Raw genomic sequence first — 6,000 nt, forward strand, 5'->3', positions numbered from 1 at the left:
TGCGGTGGTTTGATGTTGCTATGTGCCCCATGGTGTCATGGGAAACTTGGAGAAATCTGGACTTTGAAGCTCCATAAATCGACCATTATTAATTTAAATGATCTGAAACATTTATAGATTCTTCATGTTCCATTTGTACACATATTTTTTCAAGGGTGTTTCTCTAGGTGCTTCCTGAAACTACTTCCGGTTTGGGAGGCGCTATCATTATGGTTCCACCAGCATATCATTTTAAGGGGTGTCAGAGGTCACACAGACCAAGTTTCATATGTCTGAAGGTCGCAGAGGTCAAATAAGAGCAAAAGAGCAACAATCATGAAAAACACGTTTTTTTTTCATTCCCAGCGGCCCCTGGGGATCTGAAAATGAGCATTATAATTGACACTAGCCTCAATATCAAGCCTTTGTTAATTATTTATTAGCTGTATGCAGTACATGTTATTGATTACTAACATATGTTTATGTATGTACTTATGCAATACATATTATTGATTACTAACGTATGATTATATATGTAATTATTAAAATAGTAGTAAACTTTTAAGTCATAAATGCCTTTGACACTGTATAAGCTATTAAATCCAATATGAATATTGTACATGAGCTGCTTTTTATCACCCTGTCATAATAAAAGATATGAACTGTTATCATCAAAAGTTTATTTAATTTTTTAAGCATTCATTGGTATCAATTATAGGCATCTCTGAAGTTACAACTGCATTGATCATGTTGGTGTCAAATTGTGCTTTATTACAGGTTTCATATCAAACAATTGTTCACAGATCGTCACAAATGTCACGAGTAACCATCAGAGTCAATCTGCACAACACTTTCAGGGAATCACAACGACTTGACAGGGACTTCCAGTGTTGGTCCATCTATTTCTACTATCTTACTTTCTTACTGCCATAACAACGTTGAATCCTCTTTGTCCGAAAGTCAACAGAACCTGGAAAACATTGTATTAATGAAGTCGTATGATTCTGATTAGATTATTTACATGATGGGATGTGCTGTAGGTTTACAAGTTTGTGTTCACTATGCTTAAAAATATTACTTACTCACTTACTTCACATTTGAAATCATTTGGCAGGAACCACAGAGAGAAAGGTTTCATCTCAAGCAGGTCTGGCGTTCTGGGCAGTTCTTGCAGGTCACTTCCATGCAAAAACAAAACAAAAAAATACTAGTGCTCCCTTTTAAATATAATAAATTAATAAATAAATACAAGCAAGTATACTTCATCATGCATTTAGAGATAAGCTCTCCATGTTCCCTCATCCATTGTTTTATGGTGTTTCCCATCTAGTTGACCTCTTTATGCTGGAATTTAAAGTACTTTTCATTATTATTTTATATATATTCTTTCATTTCAAGAAAACAACAACAGATCAAATCCCTCATCCAAATGATTAAAATAAACGTATAGGTATATACTTAAATACGTTAAATATGTTATCTGTATTATTATGCGGAAATGATAAATGAAATCAAAATCTTGAATATTAATAAAATTGATCACCTACTATGACCTACCAAAAAAGCAATATTTTTATTGGAATATAAATATATTTTCGTCCTTTCAAAATAAGAAACAAAATATGTGTGTGAGTTGCATTATAATTAAAAAAGCTATTCAGTGTTTTAGCGAACTAGCTCTCGTGTTAACGCACCACAGAAAGTTACATTAAAGGCAATGAAACATTATTTCTGAGTCGACTTAAAGCAATAATTATATCTTACCTTAATAGACGAGTGACACGCACCTTGTTCCGTCAAGTTACTGCAGGAGCGTGAACACAAAATCTGACTCAATTTGACAAGTCAAAGCGTTTCGTCAAGTCAAGACTTGAACTCCTGTTTATTAGCGTGTGTGACGTCACCTCTGCAGGATCGCGATTACTGTTGACAAACGTCACGTAGATCGCTCATAATCGCAGCTAAATAAAAAGAAAACATATGTCCATAAACGCAATCTCAATGAAGGGGTCTATTGTCATACAAAAGCACACCGGATTATAAAGAGGATCACGCGAAATAGCACATCCAGACTTTATTTTACTCATTCATAAAACAATCTCAACATTCTGGAGTTGTTACACTTAAAAATATACAATATAGTCAATTTTACGGGACCTTTTAAGCATTTATTACTCCACGAGAGCCTCTTGACTTCAGCGATGCGTGAACAATCCAAGCGTCAAAAAATTCAAATGAAGCATTTTTTACCGTTTTATGGTCACCGTGTAACACCTCAAAGTGGTTTGAGGTCGGTAAGCACTATCGGGGGTAGAATCGCACTGTCGACATTAAACATTTCAAGTGCGCTTCATAGTTTTAGAATTACGGTAGCCAAATGACAACACCGACACGTCACGTCACGTTAACATGGCAACGAAGAGTTGACGCGTCAAATGTTACCCGGGCCGTCTGAATCCGAAGTTGGGGAGTTCACTGTATATTAATGGGTGACTCGGGACGGCTAAAACCAACGTTTCCATACCGTCAACCTAGTGACAGCTGGGGGCATTGCACGGCGCTGGACGGTATGACGACTCGGGTGTGAGGACGTGTTGTTTAACTCGGGTAGATACTGAGTATGTCTGTTATGCACATGTTAGGGATGATTTACTGCTGGGCAGTTTTGTCTCTGGAAATTAGGATCAAATTTACAAAATTAAAATTGCATTTGTTTAGCATTATTTCTATTATAATTAAAGCAACCTCGTGAATGTGTCCAGAAACACTGATAAGAATGTTTCACTATTCCATTTTGCTCTGTCGTTGTATTTGTTGATTTATTATTTTCATTATTGAATAAAACTTCTAATTAACATTCACAAAACACAATGTACCACAGATTGGACATTATACCAAAAATAGACAAGCTGGAGGACCCCATTTTATTAGGCAAGTGTGTTACTTAAATTTTATAGACTAAATAGCTAATAACATTATTTACCACGGATTTTGAATTCCTCCTGGACCGTCTCCCAAGGCCCCAATAACTGTGGTGGCGTAAAGGGTTATTGGTCCAAGATCACTGATATCCTAGATTCTGGTCCAGCTGGAGATTTGAGACCAACTGGAGAAGCTACATACAAGCACACTAAGAGATTGGGAAATGATCCTGTGGGAGGATTGGCGAAGTGTCCAGAAAAGAGTCATACCAAGGAGGTCCTGTGTCTTGTATAAAACAACTGGGAAGACATTATGAATTTGATGTACTTGGTGGATTGCTTTGTGATATTACCTGGGTTTCACTTATTTCCAGTCAACAACCTCTTGGTTGAACTTCAATATAACTCATTGCCTATGTCGTTATGGTATGTTGTAACTGTCTGAATACGTGCTTCAATGTTCAGAGGTGTGTTTTATATATATATATATATATATATATATATATATACAGTATGTATGTGTCTTGTATGTAAGTTGTGCCTCGGATCCTATTACCACTGAGATTTCCCCTTGCAAGACTAATAACGGAATGCTGATAAGATTCATCATAGAATCAAAGCAGAATAAAAATAATGCAATACAAGTAAAAAGTAAAATACGTACCCACAGAATAAGATAAAGGAAACCAGGAGCCTCATGTACTAAGAAGTTTCTAGATCTTCTACTAAATATGTCCTGAAACTGAAATCCAGAAGATTGCGCGGCACAAAAATATTCGGATGTATAAAACTGTGTGCGGCACGAATTAGGGCACTTTTCCTTCGTACATCCCAATCAACGTAGGATTAATAGCAGCTTTGTTCGTCCCTTTCCGCACCATTATAACATATTTAAATAATGTTTAAATGAAGCAGAGATTTCATGATTTTTCTCTCCGCGATCAGAACAAACAAATGAAAACCTGAATGTAAACTTCATTAACGGGTTATATTCGTTCATTTAAACATTTCTGACATGGATCACATACTTACATTGAAATAGTGCAGATGAGCTCCGGTGTAAATGTTTATATTTTATATACACAGTAATTAAGGCAAATACTTCATCTTAATCAGATGCCCAAGCCACCTCAACTGACTCCTCTCAACTACGGAGGAGCAGCGGTTCTACTCCGAGCTTCTCCCGGATGACCTTGCTTCTCACCATATCTTTAAGGGAGAGCTCAGCCACCCTACGGAGAAAATTAATTTTGGCCACTTGTATTCGATGTTGTTTAATCTATTAGCACCAAAAAACAAAGCATATAAAATTAACATTCAAGGACAGTTGAAGGATAGTTAAACTGTATGTTCATTTGCCAACAACTGGCTTATGATAACAGTTTGTTTTACATCTCTCCAAGGAAGATTTTTTCCTCCACAAACAGCATAATTAATGTGTTGTGAAAAGTTCTTGTGAGGACAACCCCCATCCAGCTCCCATGAACAGCAGCCGCAAAGATCTGCTCGGAGCTTTCTGTTGACCTAGTTTGGCATATCTTGTTTTCATACAGAATGCGGTCTCAGGTTTGCTGGCAAGTGACACAACAAAAGATGCAGAAGGGAAAAAAGTAGCACATTTTACCCAAAAAGGGGGCATGTACATGACAAGAATGCTCCAGAAGTCATCAAGAGAGCCTTTTCTTTGTCTCACATGTCATGTCATGCACAGCCTCAGGAACGGTGCTCCCAAAGATGTGTTGTCACATAACTTGCTCAAACATCATCTTAGATTTAGTTGGATGTTTCCCGTCGCTTGTGAGCCGACACGTCTTTATAGAGCATGAGACTGTTTGAGTTTACTATGACAAGACAAAACATTACTATGTCATTATCCTCTTTTACTGAGAGAACAAAAAAAACATGACCATGGAAGAGCCAGACTTCTTCCACTTCATTCTCAAATTTAAATGATTTACTAAGCTCTGATCTGCAGGTGGTAATTTTAATACTGTGCTCAATCCTGTTCAGACCTAGTCCAGTCGCAAATAACAGATCATCACCATCATTAGGAGTTCTAAAACATTACACTGAGAAGAGCGGACTTGCTGATAGCTGAGACTGAAACATAGAATGAGAGAGGATTTACGTACTTTTCATGGGAATATCAAACATAATCTAGAATATATTATTGTTAAATAAGTAAATCTCTACAACCTCACTACAGCCAGACACGAGTGGTTTCTCCACTATCATTTACCCTGTGGAAGTAGGCTGCCTGCTGAGGAAGAAGAAAATGCAAGCTTCTGGCTGTGGCTGAGGGAAAGGACAATAATTGGGGGTCAAGACAGTAACATGGGTCAGCTGCAGGGGGTTGCAGGGAGACATCCATTCAGCCCATCCAGATTAGGGCAGAGATTGTGCAGGTTATTGTTGCGACAAATAAAGCACACATGAGTTAACTAATCAGGTAGCAGCATGTGACTGACAATCAACTGATTGCAATCTTCAGACATCTTGGAGCTTGTAATCCATGTGTAGCAGGACGAGGTTGTTGGCATTCCAGCCAATCCTGTTTTAGCCTGCTGGTTAAAAGGAGGCGGTGCGCACACTTCTCTCTCGCTCTGAATGGCTGGAGGCTGAGTTCCCACCTCAATCAGCGTCCTACGCTTCCGCTTCCGGGGTCAGAGATTCCTCTCTGGGTGTGTGCTTGGCTGCGTGTTGCTTCCCCTCTGCAACTTCTTTACGAAGTGGGTGACGCCGTTTCGTGCCGTGCTCCCCAGGAATGTTTTGATCGGTCACTTAGCGCAGCCTCCGCTAAGACCACCCGCTTATTTCACTGCTGTTTTGTCTTGGGTTGTTTTATTTAAACTTCACCCGGAACTGCTGGGACGGATCGGGTGGCAACGATTCGCCCCTCCCGACCACCTCTGTGTCCCGACGGCCGACTGTGCGTGTGTGTGATTGGCTAATCGCACTAAGTCGAGCGAGCGACAGCGGACTGAGGCTCTGTGTCGCAGTTCACCCCGGACTCTTGAGTTCTTGTGTTCATTTTTGTTTACGTTTATTTCAATTGTGTCTGTTTCTTTCCGTGTGACTATTTTTGATCATTCTATGTTTT

This window comes from Callionymus lyra, chromosome 15 (genome assembly GCF_982586985.1).
Source record: "Callionymus lyra chromosome 15, fCalLyr1.hap1.1, whole genome shotgun sequence".
Lineage (NCBI taxonomy): Eukaryota > Metazoa > Chordata > Actinopteri > Syngnathiformes > Callionymidae > Callionymus > Callionymus lyra.